The 21,054-nt window shown below is 44.6% G+C and overlaps 2 long non-coding RNA genes across 9 annotated transcripts in view; both read left to right on the top strand.

The window, feature by feature from the left end:
- The window catches only part of LOC128081818 (uncharacterized), a 316,659-nt gene extending 304,554 nt beyond the window's left edge, over positions 1–12,105 (top strand). The window contains exons 9-11 of one of the 3 annotated variants that reach the window (XR_008207407.1): positions 5,120–5,203; positions 6,142–6,385; positions 10,870–12,105. This is a non-coding gene — a long non-coding RNA (uncharacterized LOC128081818). The remainder of the gene's footprint in view (positions 1–5,119; positions 5,204–6,141; positions 6,386–10,869) is intronic. The other 2 variants (XR_008207409.1, XR_008207408.1) reach the window with 2 other exon arrangements.
- A 1,354-nt stretch (positions 12,106–13,459) lies between these two features.
- Positions 13,460–21,054, top strand: part of LOC128081819 (uncharacterized) — a 228,209-nt gene continuing 220,614 nt past the window's right edge. For all 6 annotated transcript variants that reach the window (XR_008207416.1, XR_008207411.1, XR_008207414.1 and 3 more), the window contains exon 1: positions 13,460–13,692. This is a non-coding gene — a long non-coding RNA (uncharacterized LOC128081819). The remainder of the gene's footprint in view (positions 13,693–21,054) is intronic.

Raw genomic sequence — 21,054 nt, 5'->3', positions numbered from 1 at the left:
GGAAATAATTCCGTCTTTTGATTGCGTTTTTTTCCTTAGTCTTACAGTTGCAAGATAAACACTTGGAAACACGAGTTGGTAAGGTTAATGTGATTAAAATGAATATGTGATAACGAGCTCTGCGCATTAAAGATTAAGAGCTCAAATTATAGGCTCTGAAGTGGGGCACTCCATGAGCGTTTGGGATTTTTGTTTGTGCGAGGAACACGAGGCTTTGGCCCACAGTTGCACAACGATTGCGTCCTGTCTGCTGTTTGATGGTAACCGGTCTGCAGAGACGTGTCTGGTGCGCTGCCGTGTCAGCGTGGAAATGCAGTCTGGGCTGAGGCTGGGGGTGAACGAGGAGGTGATTTCTGCCCCAGTATTAGCAGTATTCTATCAAAATAGAGTGATTCACATTTACGAAGAGCGGTTTGTAGCGTTTTGACCACGCAGTAGTTAATTCTTTACGTATAAATTGATCCTTTATACAAATGTAATTCCATACACTACAGTTAATCTCTTTGAGTGCGAGTTGCAAATATGCTGGCAATTAATTTATGTAGGTTATGACTCTCTCCCCCTGGCCCGTATTCTGCAGTGGTTACCTACGCTAAAGTTGAGTTGGTTTGTGCTTAATGAAAATTAGATGTGAAATGTGATATGGAGAGGACAAAGAAGCATTGAAATCCTTATTGGTCTTTAAAAGACAAAGGTACTCCAGACAATTTTCCTTTCTTGATCTCTGGAGAATTTGATGTGTAATTCTGTTAGGAGCGATTTGGATTGAAGGAGATGGAAATATTTTCAGAAGCAGCGATAGGACCAGATATCACTGCGTGCCTTTTGCAAAGCCTACTTTTGTTTTAAAACACTTTGCATTCTGAGAGACTAACTTATAGAGACTCTGCCATTGAGAAAGAAAAGCATTTTAGAGCTTTTGTGGAGAAACAAGCCTAGCTGTTATTTCTGTGCTATTTGCTAACGGTGCACCGTTTAAATGAAAGTTTGCATAACAGCAATGGCGTTTTACCTCCTCTTCCTTGGGTTTCTGTCCAACTGGATGTTATGAGTGGCAGTTGCAGTGGCTGCTAAGTGTTTAAATGATGACACCATTATGTGAAGTGATTTTGTAATTCTTGGCTGGAATCTCTCATTTCATCTGCTCTCATCTCCTTTGAATCATACTCCCTGGCTGCAGAGATTATGATTGATTTGTTTGTGACAGATTGCAGGAAACAGTCATTGATTTTTCAATATTTTACCTTAAAATTATTTACAGTTGTAACCAAGGGGAGGTATTTCCATGGGCTGTCAGCCCCTGAAAGACTGGGATAATATTCCCTGCTCCCTGACAAGACAAATTACCCGTAATGAGTGCAGTAGCTGAAGGGTATACTTTTATTTTAAAATATGTCAATAACCCCAGTGACTAAACGAATATTGATTCAGCATAATGAAGCCTGAGTAATGTGAAAATGAGCTCTTCAAGGAGCATGGTAAAGACTTTCTTTTTAGCTTGTAGCAAGAAGCTTTTCATTCTTTACTGTTAGGTAGTGCAATTGTGCAGCTTTAAACAAGTCGTGCTGAAACAGCAGCAATATGCAGCATGAAGAACGTAGCTGCTGGTTTTTTGGTGCTTGTTTGACTGCTTATTTTCTTCAAGCTCCTTCCTCCGTGCAGTTCAGCAGATCAGATGATGAAAGAGAAAAATGCAAGTTATCCAGGGCAGAGATAGAATTACTGTTGGTGTTAATGTCTTTAGCAGTAATATTCTTCAGCTAGCCTAATGGCATTTTTAAAGTGGATTCCGCATATATGAGCATGGAAATGTATCTAAATAAACTGTAGATTTAATTTCATATTATTGACTTCTCAGACATATTGATGTTTGTTCTATATGATTGCTCTAATATTCTCGTCCTTTAACAATTTAGGATAGCTGCTTTATGAGAAGCTAGATATACTGTGTTATAAAACTTAGTTATCGTAGTGCACATTTTTCTTTCTGGTGCCTTGTAACACCGTGTGTTCCTTACAGAATGGGAATTTTCAAGCAGTAATTCATTTATATTACAGTAATTTATGCAGTGCCATAGGTGTGGTGTGGGAAAGCATCTAATAGATTAATACGGATGTACTTCAATTGTTCAGGGTAAGGATTGGATTAAAGACCATGTTGGGGTGCAATTTTCTTACTGTTAAAAATATTGAATGCTAAAAAAAACTATCACAGGAAAGGATCAATTTGTCATTTGTATTTGGGAGCACTGCGCAACACTGGGTATAAGCAACTGTGTAACGCAGGCTTATACCGAATGACATTTTGTTGGTGTTTGTGTATAACATGTCAATTATGAAATGATATTGTAGCCAGGAGCCTTTAGTGAGCCTGTTTGGGCACAAAGATGACTTCCCTTATTTTCTGAGGGGCGACTTCAGTTGCATCCAAGTAGCTTGTGAAAATCTTCAGAAGAATGTCTTCCAATAAATGTGATTTTTGCAAATGTCATCCTCTAGCACAGCTAGAAAGTTATTTCACTTGAGAACCTGTGGCATTGTGAATTAAATGCCAACCCTGGAATCTGAGAGATGTTCCTGGTTTTTATAATCTGTTCATTTGCAGAAGGGTGTTTAGTCTGAGAGGTTTTGTGTGTAACACCAGGGGTTTGCAAAATACTGGTGAGTTGTTAATGATGAAAGTAATAACCTCGCCGGGGGCTTTTGCAGGCTAGGGTTCAGCTGGGAACATTAAGCTGATCTGCAGAGCTTTGGCCATCCCAAACTGTCTGACTGTCTTCTGTATTTCTGTTCCTTTTGTTTTTTCTGGCTCCCAGCAGGAGGTGGGAAGGGAAGGCCGCCGTTGGGTAGCTTTCCCACAGTAGCAAGGAAAAGGGAGACAGATCAGAGCTGGGTGCCAGATCTATTGCAGTCCGAAGGGCAAATAAATGTTTGTTTTAACCACATCTGCTTTTCCTGGATAACACTGCATGAGCTCAGTGATACCAAAGTGAACAAAAGCAGATACTGCTGGAGGTCCTGCTGAACCAAAGTGGGCTTTTCTTGAACGTCACTGGCTTGTTTCACTCGCAGGCCAGGGAGCTCCTTCTGCTGCCTTTCCCCAAGACATGTTTGCTTGTTAAATACCTGCCTGCGTGGCGTTCCGGTTCAGGCCTGAACGACATACTTGGCACTAAGGCCAAACGGTGCGTTCTTTGCTGCAGGAAGCAGACAAATGGCTTGTGAGCTGTGTGTGTGATACCAGAGATTTCTGGTGATGGGAACTTGGAAGCTCTTACGTTTCTTCGTGTCTCCATTTAGCGTTAGAACCGCTGCAATTGCCAGGCTGCTTTCAGGTGATTAATGAAGAGAAAACAAACTAAGACCCCCAAATCTCAAATGCTTGTTGGTAGCATTTGAAATCTTCTCCCAGCAGCACGTTAACTCAGTTCAGTAAGTGAAAGTAAAGGAGAAAACTATGAAATAAAGCTAATGGGTAAAAATGGAGTAATCTAATTTGTGGCAGAGCACAACCATCAGTTAAGTCATGCAGGACTGAATATAAGTTTAGGTTAATAATTAGGGGTCATATGTCTCTAAATGGTGCAGGATGGGGGAAGATACGGAGATGTGGGTGATAGGAATCAAACTCCCTGACACCTCCCAGCTCCTGTTAGAGTTGACTGTTAGAGAGCCATAAAAATCTACGAGGAGGGCCCACGGTGCTTTGAGGGATCTAGCCTAACTGCTGTGGCTAAAAGTGAATGGCTGAGTTAATGCATGAATGTTGAAATCTGCATTTGGAATTATGGAAACAAGTTGAGAAACAAGAGCTTAACTGATGGTTGACTATTTTCAGTGCTGGAGAAAGAAGTGTTATGTTTTCCTCTTTTTTTTTTTTTTTTTTTTTTTTTTTTTGAAGAAGCTCCAATGTCTTTTTATTTGTTTGTTTTAACTTATCTTTTAGTATGAAATGTCATTCCCAAAGTGAGGTAATGTCCTTGTGTTGGTGGCAACAGCTGGAGTTGCAGAATTCATAAATAATTCAAAGAGGGATGAAGGGTAGGGGGCTTTGAATCTTTCTAATGCACAGACGCTTCATTTTAGACACGGCATCATTTGAATTCACTCAATATGATGATTGCACTGACCTGTCATATTTATCTGATGTCCCTTCGAAGGACCATATGCTCTGTCCTTACAGTGCTCGGCATGGAAAAGGAAGCAAGTCGCTGTCCGAAAGGCAGTGAGGTTGCTGTGGGGATGAAGACCCTCTCTTCCTCTCATCACATCAGTGGATGTACTGCTGCAGGGCAGTAGGAGAAAGTGCAGTTGTTACATCAGTGCAGTGACTGCATGGTAGCGTGGACTGGAGAAAGAAAGGTGGAAGAAAGCAGAAGTTGTTTGCGTGAAAGTGTTCTAGGCATGAAGAACTCAGCTGCCTCTTAAGGCCAGGTGATGTGAGGTGCTTTGTGTGTGGGAGGCAGAAAAGACAGAAGCCAACTAGAGATCTGCTGTGAGCTGCAGAAATCGGGAGGTGCACTGTGATGGCTTTACTGTGGGAATACAATTACTCTGTTGGAAGCTCGGTTGTCCTGCAGTCTTCTGGGGATACAAAGCTCAGGTCTTTTCACTGACCAGTCCAGGAAGCTGCTTGCTTAGCTAAACAAAATCTCAGGTAATGGTTTTGGGAAAACATGCTGTGGGAGTTCTTGAATTCTGGCAGCCATTGCATCTGTTTCTGCTCTTTTTTCCATGATGTTTTTGTTTTTGTTTTGTTTTGTTTTTTTTAGAGGTTACACAGCAGTGTAACAGCTTCAAGTTCAGCCATGTGCCCTAAGTAACGAGCTGTGTGATAATGAGTGATGTGTGATTCCTACTGGCTAACACGTTGGCTCATGTTGGCAATTCATAGTAGATAACAGGGCCGTGTAAATGTTACCTCTGAATGCACTATTAAGAGGCAATGTTTTTATGGAGCAAGGTGTAATTGCAGCAGAGAGCAGTGATTTGTATGAAATAGTTTGTCCATTGAGCTCATGTCACTGGCAGAAGGAAACTAATGAAGTGCAAGCTAGAGAAATGCAGTAACTAGAAGCTGTGAGTAAGAATGCTAACTATGTAAAACTTTCTCTTCTAGATCCTGCCATTGATGACCAAACCTCCCTGAAATCTTCTTATCAGTTGCTGCCAAGATGAGAAGGATAGCAGGAAAGAGGAGTGTGTAAGTGGTTCTCATGACAGTTAATTTCATCATTTTATCAAATGACAGGTTGTTGGTTTTTACCTCAAAACTTGACTGTCACGACAAGATGCTTTTGGAAGCTATCTTTGTAAAACGAAACTGACAATTTTAGGGTACAAAGAGTTATTGTATCTTTGTGTACAATGTCATTATGGTAAACCGCTGGAAGGTCTTTATTTCTGAACTAATTGAACTTGCACACCTCACTCATTGATTTGAAGATCTGTTGAATGCCATGTGAGAAGTTCTCTTGCCAGTTTCTTTTCTCTTTTTTTTCCAATGAAACAGTTATTCTTACAACACTCAATTTGTTATTGTCTAAAGTACTGTTGCCCTAGCCTCCTGCAAAGTGCTTCTTCTTAGTAATTCTTGGACAAATAAGGAATGAATCAGGTTTTGTCCTTCCATGTTTTGATCAGCATATTTTACCTCTCTGTAAAACCTTCTTTAGTTTTCAGAATGACAGCATTACAAAGAAAGGTGCTTTACTTCCTTTGCTTTTTTTTTCCCCCAATTGCAAGTGTCTTGTGCAATGATGTTGTGAATATGTGCATTGCCAAAACACAATTACTGGGGGGAGAGACAAACTGCTGGGAATGTCATCTTATACCAAATTAAGAATTTTTAACTTTTACTTACTCTGCGCAATCTTTTCAACTATAACTCCAGATATTGCATCTGGCTTATATTTTGACTCTACTGGAACCAATGTGTCCTTGGAGTTGTATTTTAGAGTAATTTCAGATTCATATGTATTGTGGTTGTTTTTGTGTTGCTTTTGGTTTTTTTCCTCCACCAGTCTGCTTTAAACTGTTGGGATTAACTTCAGAGAAGGCAAGAGATACAGGCTCCTTTGCAGCAGCTGTGCTGGTTATAAAGGAGGCTTCATGCAAACTTGCTTGCTCTCTTTTTTGCAGGTTGTTGCTCTCACTAAGCAAGGAAGTTGAACTGTTTTCCTGAGCACACCCAGAATTAATTCAGCCCAAGCTGATCATGTTATCACATGCTGGTTACTGCTGGCCCGGGCCATTCTGATGGAAGAGCAGGAAGCACACAGACCAGCTGCACCAATGGCTTGCCTGGGAAGGGGTGTCACCAACAGGGGAGTTGTGGAGCTGGTGGTGGTTTGGTGTTTTCAGCAGGTGCAGCTGCATCTCTAAGGTAAAAATTTGACCTGTTGGAAAGCTGTGAAGCTATGTTATGAGTAATATTTGTGTTTCAGAGACACACTGGATAATGTAAAGTAAACCTTTGCTCTGTGACTCGTACTGTTCAATGTGAGTGAAGAGAGGTGGTGTGAGTGTGTGTGGCTGACAGGATGGTGATTTCAGGAAATCCTCTGTGCTAAAGATGCTTGAATGGTGTGGATGCTTCCATCTCAGCAAACACACTGTTGTGTGAACACACTCATCACAGAGGTGGCCTTAACCATTACATGCCTTGAAAGAAGGCTTTTGACACTTGGTTACCTGACTAGCTTTTAGAGAAAAGGGAAGAGCTCTTGCCTCTGCAGCAGAGCCTGTCTGTCTACCCACTGCTGCTGGTCTGCCTGATTCCTGCAGTGTGGGCAAGAATCCAGTAAGACATGCAAGCTCTCAATGTTCCCTGTGCCAGTATGGCTGATCTTTGGTACTGGAGGCATTCTGGGTAAAGCCAGCACACATTTCTTCAAACCTGGCCCTTTTTGCATGAAGACTGTGGACTGTAGGTGCTGTCCCATTAACAGGACTTGGGCAGACAAAGAACAAGAGGCTTTCTGAGCAGTTAGAAATCTGAGAGCAGCAACTCTGCTCGTGTCTCCTCTTGGGGCACTGCTAGATGAAAAGAATTCAGTTCAGTCACAGAAAGAACTGAGCTTCCACCTCAGCTGGTGCTGCATTCGATACCTTTTAATTGGTTCTGAGCAGGAGAACCAGGAAGTATGCACTGGCCTCTCTCATGTGCCATGTATAAGGGAGGGAAATAATGTGTGATATCTGGAGAAGAACTTGGTGCACATCAGGATAGCACCATGGCACTGCTTTGTAGGAGAGAACAGCTTCCCCTGGCTGGCGTATCCACAGCAGCACTGCTGTACCACAGTACCTTCAGACCAAAGCTGTTGCCCAGCCTCGTGTTGGCCTCCAAAGTAGCATGAGGAGATGAGATTTAGGCCTTAGGACTAAGGCAGATAATCACAGACTGGGGACTGTCCATAAACTTAGAGTGGCTAGTATTTAAAAATGATGTGATGAAAAGAAGTAGTAGATATGATATGACTGTGTGAGGCCTATTGCTTTCCTGCCAAGTTTTCAGTTAATTTGGCTATGCACTGCTATACACTGAGGAAAACATTTGAACTAATCAATCAGACAGTTTTTTAATCATGTTAGCCTCTCCTTGCAGTACAGTGCTCAGTGCATGCGTGGCTCAAAGAGGCGAACCACGTGATTTCCAAAATGCTCAGTTTGCCACTGAAGCAGCCCATAGGGTGAAGGTGAGGGCAGCTGCAGCACTTAGTGCTGTGACGACAACCTGAGGTCAGACCCCTGCTGAGCTGTCTGTGTTCAGAAGTGAAGCACCATGTCTTCCAAGGACTGCTGACACATCTGTGGCTGCTGAGGGCTGAGCCTACAGAGCTCCTTCAGACAGCCTGGAATCCTCACATCTTAATATGGGCCATTGTCATCCCCATGTTAAAATATTTAATGAAATACATGTGGCTTTCTAACCACTCTTTTCATCTACTCAAGTGTTAATACCAGATAGTTTCACATAATTAAACCAGTACTGTAAAATAGCATCTGTCTTATGTGGAGCACTGTCATGGCTACGTTATGCCAATGAGTAAAATTTTATGTCTGAGCACTTAAAATGATCAAGTATTATAGTTAAGACTGTCATATTGTTTATGTGGCACTAAAAAGAAAACAAAAAACAATTTCACAGCAGACATATATACATATATATATATATATATTTTTTCTTATAAATACTCCAAATAATAGGGTGGATTCAACTAGACTTTCTGGCTCTTCAGTGGTTGCTGCATTCTGTATGAATATATCAGGATCCTGGGCATTTCATAATTTATTTTTATTACAAACACATGATTTCTCTGTATGTTTGCCACAGATGTGTTAGACAAGACATAACTTCTTGAATAGCATTGTACTCTCACTTTCAAACTCCTTTAACTTCAGTTCAATCTTGGTTGAATACAACGCATTCCTGAAAACAATCTGTACATCTGTAACATGGCAAGTTGATTTTATAGGATTGTTTTCATATTTGAGACATAGCAAAACATTTTCAAGGTGATGCATGTTGATATATGGGGATAAAGATCAGTTACTGACAAAGTCTAAGGTGCAAGTTTTTAATAAGACTAATGAATAATTAGAAATTATCAGAAAAGGAATAGCAGATTTTCTAGCACTTTAGGATTTTGAAGGCATGTGAAATGGTTTCACAGAGGTGTATGCCTGATCAAATGGCTCAGCGGGGTGGAAGAATTCCTTGCAGGCTTCTGTGGTTTCTGTTACACTTGGGTTCAGACTGAGTTGCCTTAGTTGTGTTTTTGGCTTAGAAGAGAAGGAGGTACCTCGGTGTAACAAAGAGCTGGGGCATGGCAGCTCCCACTGAACTGCGAGGCACCTTTTCGTAAATCCTTTCTTTAAAAACAACAACAAAATGTTTGGGACAGATGGAACAAAACCAACTAATTTGGCAAACCTTCTCCCTTCTACAATCAAGCCTTTCTCAAAAATGCTATTTAATATCGCGGCACTTGGTTCCAAGGAGTGTGATGTTTCATTGGCTTTAGGTGGGTTTATTTCCTCCATCCATCCATCCACCCCAGCGCCAATGAATCAAGCAGCACATGCATTTTTTTCAGAGCAACTGTCTTTTGTACGCTGCTGCAAAGTGTAATGTCGCCTTGTTGCTAGAAATAATTATTAGGTTTAAAATAATCTGACAGCGTCCTGCTGTGTATAAATTAGGTTTGTTCTCTGCTAAGATCAGTTTGCTGGCACCCATTCACTAACACCAACACGCGATCGCAATTGGATCGCATCCGGTTATCTGCCTTTTTTCTTCTTAATGGGCTTTTTGTTGCTGTGCTGTCACCCAGGTTGAAATAAATGCATGCAACTCGTGCGATTCAAAGTTCTGTGCAGCCTGGGGAGATGGTAGTGGCTCTTCAGCAGCAGGCTCAGGGGTACAGGCACTGCAGAAGGGAAGCAGTTGTTTGCGCTTCAACTTCTGAATCTTGTGCAACTTTGGTTTTGGCCAACTTGGGTATCGTCTGCTCTCAGACAAGCAATATGTTACCAGTGAGGTCCCAAATGCCAGGTGTAATTAGCTCGTGTTTAGAGTGGTGTTGTTACGTTTTGACGTGTACGTGCAAGCCTGCTTTCATGCAGAACATATTTGACGTGGGAAGAATGCTGTGTGATTCAGAAAAAGTTTGAAACATTACTTAAAGCTGTGCACTGATGTTTCAGATTTCATAAAAGGCCACAAAGTTTTTATTTCTATGTTCATGATTGATTAGGGTTAGAGTTTTAAAGGCTTAACGCTGCCTCCAAGTACTTTGTAGTCAGTCACTGAGAATTATAGGCTTGGCATAATTCACATTTCTATTCTTCAGTATATCCATTATTGTTAGATGCTGAGTAGTCATTGCACACAGATGACTGATTTTTTTTTAAATTTTATTTTACAGTTTTACACATGTGGAAAAATACTTTGTTAGAGCAGCTTCTGGGTGAACGGAGTAATTAAAGAACTGCGCCGCTTTTATTGGAGTTGACACATGCTGCATGTTCTTTAAGACCCAGTATGTGAGCAGAATGCTTCCAGGATTTATTGCCAGTCAGACAAGTAAAGATACTTTTAATAGGAATAAAGATAACTTCAATTTTTACACTGTTAAATAAAACTGTCTTTAGGAAGAGAACTATGACTGTGATACATTGCTCGTGCCCTTGTTTTTTTTTCTGTATATATGCATTTTGTAGACACACCTGCACACAAATGCTGGAGACATGATCACTTTTATTTGACAGTAATTGTATGTTCTGTTTTTACTTATCTGGAGAAAAAATAGTGTTGTAATGCTGACTGAGGATCTTAGTTTGCTTGGTGCCAGAGGAATCCTGCAGTTGGTTTCTTTATTTAAACTGAAATGCAATCCTCCTTAGTTTGACTTGCAGCTCTTAGTGTCTGAGAGCTTGGTGTAGCAAGCAAGGAATTTCATGTAACATAAATTGGAGACTCAGTTTTGTTTTAAATGATGAGCACAGTGTTCTGCATGTGTAATGCCTTGCAAGTTGTGAAAAAAGTAGACTCGTAACTGCAGCACAGAGTGGCTAAGTGCATTGTACATGAAATCCCTCAAAATGGCTATTGAACAGATACAGTTACTGACAGTGTCATTTTTTGTGATGTGATCTGTTTCTTTTTCCAACATACTGGAACAATTTGAGGTCCATTTGAGAACACTCAGTCTGCCTTTCCTGTTAACAGCTCGTGTCTAAAAGTATCTTTAGCATTCCCTTTTTTAAAACTACAAATACGTGTTTAAGGCAGAGTTCACAAACACATAGCTCTAGAGATCAAGCCAGTTCTTAGCTCACTTTGCATGCCTTTTGTTCACACAGCTCGCGGTGTGGAGCACCCTGCCAAGCACACTGCTCCTCTGCGCTGCAGTGAGAAGTGGATGACCAGTGCTGCACACAGCTAAGCACACAGCCTTATCAGCAAGCGTGCTTTAGGTAGGTACGGGTGCAAAGTGCTTTCCTGAAGGAGCAGGCAGGTGTGGAAAATATCGGAAGGCCAGGTTCTTCTGCTGTGACTCCTTACAGCAAGCCCAGCGCCGGGCTGACGCTGTCAGCAGCAGCCACACCTCTGCCAGCCCCAGACGGTGCCAGGTGGGTGGAAGCCTGGGATCAGTGGGAAGGGACACAGCAGGGAAGACAAACATGCTGTTGTTTTCTGAACGCTTCCAGGTTAAAGCACGGCCATCTTCATCTCCGCACTGAGAGAGAGGAAGTCGCGGAGTCACACTGTTGAGCAGCACAGAGGCTGGAGGTGATTTTTTTTTTTTTTTTCCTCCCCCAAAGTCTTTTAAAATAGTTATAATTAAATCACAGAACTTTTGCATGGAAAGCGAAAGCCAGTGGCAGTTATTTAATAAGAAATGCTTTGTTAAGCATAAATTTTTAAAATTCTTAGTAGCAATATGTAGTATCTGTATTTTGTGTTGTTCTTACAGCTATTTGGCTTAAGACCATCATGCTTTCACTTCCGTATTTTGGGGCATTTAAACTGTTAAACTCTAAGCACTTTTCAGGCATTACGTTTGACTTACTGTTATTACGTACAATAAAATATAACAGAACACAATATTAAAGTCTATGCTGAAAGAATATTATTTGGTGGCTACAAATAAAGAATGCGGACAAGTTTTTAAAATCTGTTTGGGTTTTCATTTTTTTGCTAATTCTTTAAAGGAAGTGTTGTAATTATTAGCATTATTTTTAACACAGAAAAAAAGTGTTCCTTCCTGGGATGTATAAAATGCAGTAGTATACTGTTGTCTTATATTTCTAGGGCTGTATTAAATAAACTGAAAATATACACTTGTTAATTTTAGCATCCTGTTAGCATATGCAGTAGGAACTAGTTTTATATCTGAATGTGCCAGTGAGAAGCTGTGTATTTTCAGCTGTTTCTGTATCCCAATAAACCCATCCGACAGACTGGGCTCTGCAAAAGTTAAAGATGAAAAATTGGTTTCTGAACTCCTTGTGTGCTGCTTTAGCATTGCAAGTTGATTCCCATGTGCTAAAGTGTAAACTACCAAGTAATCCGTAGGAGTTTTACAGGAGCGAGTCATTTAATTAACACTTTCAATTTCAGATGTGAGAGAAGGTGAAAGCAAGGTCTGGAAAGCGGAGAGAGGCTTTGTGCTTCGTAGCTGAAGAGTTGCTGTGCTCTAAGTCTGCTGTTGATAGCACCCATAGACGGCCTCCTTCCTGCTAATTAGGCTTCCTGAACACAGCCTCTGGAAATGGCTTGAGAAGTGTGTTGGGTGGGTGTTTTTTTTGTTGTTTTTTTTTTTTCCAACCAACCACTACACCACCATAAATAAGGAAACTGCATTGTATGTAGCTATTACACCAGGCTCGCTTGGCAGGCTGTAATTTAATAGAACAACAATGATCAGACTAGTATATCAGTTAATTTTCAAAACATTTTATTCCACACAAATTAGCACAGGTCCTGGAGGGCAAAATGACAAGAGGTTACTCGTACACTATGTATTTAATTAATTGAAAAATGCTCAAATTGCTTTTACAGTTGTTATTAGAAAGTAGAATCAGTGTTGCCAGTGCTCAACCATAATTAGAGCCCCGGGGAATTAAATATTTAGCATTAGTAATGTAACAGCACTTAGGACACAAATTTCTATTTTTGTAATGAAAGCAATACAGCGTAAGTGCAAATGGCTGAAACGACAGCTGTGACAAGTGAAGCAGCCTGGGATATTTCAATAAGACACCGCATTGGACAGCAAGTCTTACCGCATTACTCGTCTGTAAGGGAGCTGCAAGTTGAAATCCCAGCAGCCACGCATTACAGCCCGCGTTTGGGCTCCTGATCGCTCGCAGGACAAGCGGCTGGGCAAATGTCACACAGCCGGGCTGGAGAGGGGCCGCGTTGCCCCGCAGCGGGGTCAGCGGTGGGCAGGGCGGAGCGGGAGCCGAGCCTCGTTTGTTTGACTTCAATTAGTTCTAAGCAGCAGCAGCGAGCTGTGAGAGGTCGGGCGTTGGCTGCGAGGAGCGGTGCTGCTGGATCGCTGAGGGACCGAGGGTTGGCTGGGCACGGAGTGCGGGGCTGGGCACGGCTCCGAGCTGCCTTTGTTCTGAGGCACGCGGTGCGAAGCATGAATAAAGCACGCGGCTCCAGTTCTCTGCTTTTTTCTTCTCAGGGTGGAGGGGAAGGAGGGCAGTTCGAAGCCACCTGTGTTTCTCGAATGAAAAAAAAAAAAAAAGCGGTCTTTGGACATGGCGCAGCTCGTCAGCGTAGCTGAGGCTGTGTTTCCTCAGAACGCGCCATCGGCTGGAATTGCTGCCGCGCCGTTTGCAGACGAGCTTCGTTCCCGCTCGGCACGCGCTGGCTGCGTGAGCCGCGTGCCGGCACCGCGCGCCGCTGCTGGGGCCGCCGTGACACCCGGCCGGGCGGGAACGGCGTCACGTGGCCGGCCAGCCCTGCGCACGGTACGACATGGCGGCCCCGCCCTGCGCACGACGTGGCCGCCCTGTGTAGCCGCGCGGTGCGGCTCCTCCGTGTGGAGGACGGGGCGGCTGGGGCCGGCTTTACCTTGTGTGGAACTCATCTTCGGCCCGGTTTGGGCTGTGGCTGCGGGTTTTCTCGGAGATGTACCTCAGCGCTTGGGGCTGCTCCGCAGGGGCTCTCAGGTAAGCGGCAGGCGATGCTGCACGAGGCTCGGCTGCACATAGACTCCTGCTGGCCGTGGGGTGCTGAGGTACGGCCGGGGTCACGGGGATTTTGGGTTGGGGTGTTTCCGTTTTTTGTCCCAGTGCTGTAAAACACAGAGGCAGGCCCTGGCCTTTCCCGTTCCTCACCTGTCCAGTTGAGGACTCGGTGCCCTTTTCTGCTGCAGTCCTCTCTTTGGGACATGCCGCAGCCTACCCTGCCACCAACCTCTACATTAAGACAAAAGCTGAAAGAGATGAGCTTCAGCCCAAGGTCGCTCGGTGTCCTGATGCTGTCCCTGAAACCAGCCGAACGCGCCCAGGAATTCACGCACTTGCAGTATGATAGATCTCCTGAATTTCTGCTTGGGGTTATGTTCTGTGTGATTCCTTCCTGTTTTATTTTCTCCTACTCAACTGAAGCCAGATCCCGAGTCCATGGGTATCTGCTAATGTCGTTAAACCCACTGTGCCATTGAAGGGCAAAGTGAAGGTTCAAGTCCTCCTCAAGCTCTCTGTGGTCTTTAGGGCCTGATTCTGCAGCAGGGCATGATGTTACAGCAATGAGTCTGTCAATACAATAAGGATGACAACTCATCTAACTGTGGTTACAGAACTGGACCCGTGGAGAGAGGGGCTTCCTACTGCTACTTGTTTTATTATAAATAGGGAAGCCGGACCACAAAAATACATTCAAAAATTGCATCCCACTGTTCTGAAAACTCTGAAATTGGGTTCATGCTGTGCCGCGTTGCTGATCTGCATGTTTCCAGACAGTTGGAAAACTTAAACTTGCATTACAAACCAGGCCATATTGAACAAATGAAGGGCTGTTTTTCAGTCTCAGCTCCCCGTTTTGGGAGTGGGGAGGAAGGGTGGTTAGGCTCTTAATGTTACACTGGCGTAGCGTGTGTGACGATGAAATGAATTGGTTAATGAGTGCCTAAGCATCTGTTCAGGCTCTGGTAGATACTTTGCCAAGGTTCAAGTTCCCTAAGGAGGATTAGCCACCTGGTACAGTTTTCATGATACACTGACAAAGGGGACACCCACCTTCAGATTTACTGCAGATGAAGAATGAAGGCTAGAATATAGTTCAGACAAATGTACGGGGTCCCCAGGAAGCTTGTGAAGTTGCGTGATGTAATTTTGTAATCTAGCGTCTACTTTTGTAATTGCTGTGATTACAGCAAGGTCTGCAACTGGTGTGTATTATTCTAGCGAGATTGAAATGTATTCTCTCAGCTTGTCTCATGCCGTCACCAAATAGATTTATTTATTTTCCTTTCTCTTAAATGGCAAGCAGCTCTTTGCGCGCAATTATCTCTCTTGCTATATAATATATAAAATCAATATACACCATAGGGCAACAAGAAATTGTGATAAAAATAGTTTTGAAGAGAAAAATGAGCATTTCATAGCCTGAGCTTACAATTAGGCTTTCTGAAGTGTCTAGCATTTGAGGCATGGACAGCATTATGAGTTGATGAAAGGCCTGCACTAAAAGGCTGAAATTTATGTGATGGCAGTATCGCTTTACGATGAGCGTGATTTAGGAGGACTTTGACCCATCAGATGCATTATAGCAAAGCGACTTGGTTCACTTGGAAGACAGAAACTTTGCACATTTGTTGCTATGCTTGGAAATAGCTGAAATCACACCGCCAACCTGAATTAAGAAAATTAAATAGACCTGATGCCTCTGAACTGAAAGAGGGCTGTGCATGCAAGTAGGCTTTTGTCACTGGCCTACCTGTGCTACTGAAGCCATGCAGGTTTGTTTTTTGATTAGTTAGTTTGATTTGGGGGGAAGAAAGGGCTGTTGGTGGGTGTTTGTGGGCCAGCCTGCTGCTCTGCGCTCATGGCAGCCTCCAGGTGTGCAGGAGTGGGTGGAGAGGTCCCCAGCTGGGCTGCTTCTGTGTTCCCCCAGCCTCAGGTGTGGCTGCTCTGCTGGTGATCAGCGGGTGTGAGATGGAGCTTCAGCTCCAGGGAGATGTGTGAGGATGCAAAGGAACTTCAGGGCTTTGTTCTGCAGTGCTTGGCAGTGTTCTGGGTGCTGAGGTGGAGAGGAGGCAGCCGGACCCTATGTAGAGCAGCTCGCCTGGCAAAGCAGGTGGCTGGGTGCAGTGCCCTACAGCTGGGTGCCAGGGCTGAGGTGGGACAACCCTGCAGAGCATGCTTATCTGAGGCAGTCAAAAACAGGTGTGTGTAGTACCCTCGGTCTGCATTTCTGCATGGTGCTGGAAGTGCAGAGAAAGAGTGAGACTTTGCACAACCCTGCGTAGCTGGTGTGTTCGCACAGCAGTGAGCAGGGCACTACCAGTGCAAGATGCTTGTTTCGGAACCCTCTTGTGGGTGTCCTTCCTTTCTCTTGGCATGGTGGACTGCGTCCCACTCCCACATGGGGGCCGCAGGGCACTGGCAGCAGCACTGCCTTCCCCGGGCTGCACCTGCCCAGTCATGTCTGTGAGAGCACAGGGGGAAGAACTGCTCTTGCTAAAGACGGAGCTTGTCTGCTGGAAGAGCGCCCATTCACAGGTGAGAGATTGTCTGTCTCAGTTTGGACAAGGGAACTAATTGTTCAGTCCTGTCTGGCTTTAAGTGCTCTGAGCAATATGGGTTCCACCGCTTCCTTTGGGAGATTACATTGCTTAATACATCTGAATATCAGGAAGTTGGTTTCTCGCCCTGGGTATTCAATCTAAAATTTTCTTTAATTAATTTAATCTCATCACAAGCGCTGGCGAGAGGAACAAAATATTTTTCAGTGTCAGGGTTTGCTTTTTCCCAGGATCCGCTGGGCAGCGAGCGCCGCTTGCTCATCCCCATGCTCAGGTCCTGCAGGTGCACGGGGGTGAGCAGACCAGGCTGCTTTCCAGGGCTTTCTCCAGTTGTTGGGGGATCCTCACTGGCCTGGCCTTCAGGAGCTCTGACCAGGCTCTGCAGGTTACCACACATGATTACTTTGACCTTGCTGCAAGTTCTCCGGCTGATAAAACTTCATTGTGGAAGAAAGTGTGTAAAAATGTGAGTATTTCTGAAGTACGAGGAATTAGAAGGAGGTGGAGGCTGCATGTGTGAGAGCTGCAGTGTCTCAGTTATCTGGTGATCCTGGCACCGGCCCCCGCGTGACTGAGGTGGATGAAGAATGGGCTCACGCTAAAGCTCGCGACTTGGAGACAGAATACATGAGTTTTGCTCCAGCTTACACAGATTTATTTTGTGACCCTGTACAAATCACTTAACCTCTTTCTGCCCAGAGTTCCAGCCCGTACAAGAAGGATAGTGTTTCCCTTTAGCAGGAGTGCTGGACAGTTAATTCATTAATGCTTATAAAGTGTACTCGGGTCTTTTAACAGGAACTGCTGCACACTCATGACGCCCTGGTGTTGATTCATGCCCAGCCCTGCGGCCGGGGCACGGCTTCTCTGGGGCTGCTGTGCTCCTTTGTGCTGCAGGCCTGGAGCTGCTGTGCTATCCGACAGCACGGCCTCCTCTGCTGCAGTGTTATGGATGCTGTCACAGTGATACAGGGAGAACAGATGCAATACATGTACAAAATAGAAACATTTCAACACTTAACTAATGGTGCATTTTTACAAAGATATGCAAAAAAACTTCTCTGCATCTGGAAGCACCTTGGCACTACCTGCTGAGCTCCGGGCTGGTCTTGAAGGGCACTGAGGAAGGTGCTGAGAGAGAAGGTGTTTTAATCTGTGTTTATTCTTCCTATGTTTTCTGGACAAATGTGTAACTGTTAGGAGATATGGGTCCTTCAGAGAAATGCTATCATATTCAGCATGGTGGGGCATGTCATTTCCCATTGGCATCATGTCATAGGCCACTGTAATATGTCAGAAGCATTTTATTGCAATGGCTTCATCACGCAAATGAGACGTGACGGGTTGCAAATCAAATTTACCGTACCTACCTTTAACATATACTAAATAAGCTAACAGCATAGATCAGGAGCTGGCAAACGCAGGCTGCTGTTGCAGTGGTGGAGGCTTGGGATCAAATTGGAGGCCAGGGGGTGGGAAAAGCGGTTTGATGGTTACTTCTTGGCAGATGCATCTTAGCTTCTCTGCTTAACTTTGATCAGAATTCAGATTCAGCAAGGACGAGATGAATGCTGCAGTGGGCAATCCCGTGCAGATGTGGGCAAGGCAGAGTGGAGGCAGAAAGCTCCTTGGTGTCTGTCTCTTGTTGCCCTGTGCTGTGCCGGGGCTGTGACTTCCCATCTTCAGCAGCGCAGAATGTGACAGCCTGCCCTCTTCCAGTCCCTCGGTCTGTGCTTCCAGGAGGATCTCCTGACCTCCACCAGCAGTGTCTCAGAAGAGAGCGCTTGTCAGCTCCATCTTAAGCATTGAAACGAAGAACGTGGGCTTTCTCATGGAGGCAGGTAGCTGCCCACCAAAAAAGACAAGCAACACAGGGACACTGTGCCCTCTGCTTGGAGCTCGGTGCTGCTTGTGCTTGCTGCACAGTGCACCTGGGTGGATGTGTGTGGGGGTGTTGTTCAGTCATGCTTGTCTGGAAGCCTTGCTATTGAGGAATGGCAAGGAAGCCAAGATAATTCATCCCACAATTAAATATATTAGCATTTATTTCAACAGCCCAGTTTAATCTTAATTTACAGTAAAGCTTTATATATAATTAGAACAATTATGTTATTTGGTAATTGCAGAATGAAATAAGTTTGTAGTAGAAATGTTGTAAACTTCTTTGAGCGCCGGAGATTGCTGTTAAATCTGTGCTGAGGGTAAAAAAGGAGAGCTGAGCTTCATTTGTGCAGGAACAGCAAATGCACAGATTAGCAGGCTGTTGTCTATGGCAAGGTTAAGTCAAAGAAAGCTTCAGTGCTATTATAAATTGAGAATACTCATATCTTTTAGCAGGAGCATTAGGGTGTGTTTCTCTAAAATACAAAAAGAAATGAAGTCTATGCACTGAAAAATATGAGGCTCTCATGAGTGCTGGCAGTGTTCAGAGGAGAAAAATGCATGAGGCAACCTGAGAGAGCTTCCTTAGGTCAGAGTGAGCGGAGGGTGGCAGAGCAGGGGGTCCCATGGCAGGGCCAGCGCAAACGGGCTGCGCTCGGTTCCTTGCAGAAGGGCTTCTATTGTTTTAATGGTTCTGTTGGACGAGTCGGGTCGTGTTCACAGCTGAGTACCAGCAAAAAGTTCACCTGTGTTGGACTTGGAAGTCTCGGGGCTGTAAGCGAGGCAAACTGCTGGCCTGGTTCTGAAGCAGGTTCCCTGTTTTCCTTTCTCTGCTGTCCGTTTCTCCATTGGTTTTCTCACCCCCATGCTGGTGGCTGTTCCTTTCTTCTGTTCCATTCCACTCAATACCTATTAGAAAAAGATAGTTTTTCTTTTAATTTTGCTGTGCTTCTGGCTAAGCACCTGTTGAGAAATGGAGAGCTGCCACCTACAAAGGTGCTCAGACCTGCAGTTTCCACTTTAACTCCATTATTCCCTGCAGTAAGACGATAACTGTTTGGGTGGCATAAGAGAATGAAGAGTCCCTGCAGCTTCTTGTCACCTCACCGCTGTGCTGTTGGCAGTGCTTAGTTCAAGCAGCTTTTCCAATGAACGCTGGAAGTTACTTTGAACCTACTGGATGGGAAGGTGAGCTGTGCCTTGTGCAGTTGGCTGATGAGCTCCCTCATTGCTAGCAGTGCATGCCTGCGTGCCTTTGCTTGCTGCTGATGGAGTGTTGGGCGCAGCAAGGTGGGAAGACCCTCCTCTCGTGGATGAGGTCCCAGGAATTTTGTGACGTGGTGTTTGAGAAAATGCTTCTTGTAAGCTTGACCCAGCCGTGACGGACTGGTTGCAAGAGCTAACGGGGCAAGATTGGCCCTTGCAGGGATGTGTTTGTGCTTGGGGTGCATAGAGGGTAAGCAAAAAAGGAGGGCCTTGACAGCTTGGCTTTGCACTGAGCGTTCTGTTCAATTTGTTTTTGAGTAACTTGAGTGTGTGGAAGCTTAGAGTGGGTAGGGAGAGGGAGACTACAGCTGGTAATAATAGCAGAGCCTTTCATACCATTTAACAGTTGTAAAACAATTAGGGGGAATTACGTTAATAAAGGGCTTTGTTCACACTTCTTGCCCCATTTTCCTTTCCACTCTCCTTTCTACCATGCTCCGAGAGCACATAAACAGTAGGGCTCTGTTTGTGCTGTGTATGGGCTGTGTTAGCCATTAAGCTGCTCCTGGACGTAGTTCTTCCCCAGTTCTCACTCATCAATTTTCCAGTGCTTTGGCTGTTGCGTTTTAACATGGCTCTTCCTAAACAAACAAATCCATGTTTTAGAAAGCTAAGATGGGATAAGAAGGGATTTGTATGGGAAGCAGCGGCCGCAGCTGTTCCCTCTGGGGCACGAACCAGAGCCCTTCACCACCCGGTCCTGGAGGACAGAAGGGCTCTGAGAATCCACCAGCTCACTGCCCAGCTCCCGAAACTGAGCATCTGCAGAGACGGAGCTGTTTCCCATGGGTGCTGCTGTGGGTGCTGCTGTGGGCGCGGGATGGGGTGGGCGCAGCGGCTGCCTGTGTGCTGGGCGGCTGCTGGAGGTTCGGTTACTTGGCTAAATAACATGTAGACATTCTGCTTTGAAGCCTTGTGTATGATAGTTAATTAGACAACATTTAATTTGGCTTAACATTTGTGTCAGTTTTGTGGAAGTGAGCCTCCATAATTAGGGAACACAGATCAGGTTTCTGTCAGACTTATAACCTCTCACTCTCATTTAATGCTTCCTTCTCCAGCGCCGTGTCACACTCCCTGTGCAGAATTTCCCTCCACTGTCGTTTCCGCTTGGCTGGTAACAAAGTTGCCCACATTACACAACTGACAGCAAATGGAGTCGTTGCAGGGATGTAAGGGCATATGATCCACCAGTATTAGTGGGAGCTCGCCCGTCGGAGCAGGTTACGTGATGGGAGTCACAGTACATCATACAGCGCCGTGTGTTCACACCAGCCTGGGATGCGGCTGACAGCAGCCTGTGTGGTAAGGCGTGGGGTGTGCGGTGCTTCCCAGGAGGAGCTCCGACAGCATGGAGTTACTGGCTGGTGGGGTAGGAAGGTTTTGAGTGGGTGCTTAGAAGAAAAGAGGGCTTTCCATGTGAAGATGCTTCTGTCTGGGATGGTGGCCAATAAGATGCACGATGCTAGGTGTGACTCAGGCACAGGAGCACTTTGTGTTCTGTGTTTTTAGGCTCTGGAAGTACAAAAAAAGAGGGTCTGGGATTCTGGCGCAGGGAAAATTGATGCATTATCCACTGAAGTATCCCTGATGCTGCCCTTACCGCTTTGTTCCATAGTTACAGCCAAGTGTAAAG

This window comes from Tympanuchus pallidicinctus, unplaced genomic scaffold, assembly GCF_026119805.1.
Source record: "Tympanuchus pallidicinctus isolate F22 unplaced genomic scaffold, pur_lepc_1.0 scaffold22, whole genome shotgun sequence".
In the NCBI taxonomy this organism is placed as follows: Eukaryota; Metazoa; Chordata; class Aves; order Galliformes; family Phasianidae; genus Tympanuchus; species Tympanuchus pallidicinctus.
The sequence above is the reverse complement of the archived record's forward strand: the minus strand, read 5'-3'. Positions and strand labels throughout refer to the sequence as shown.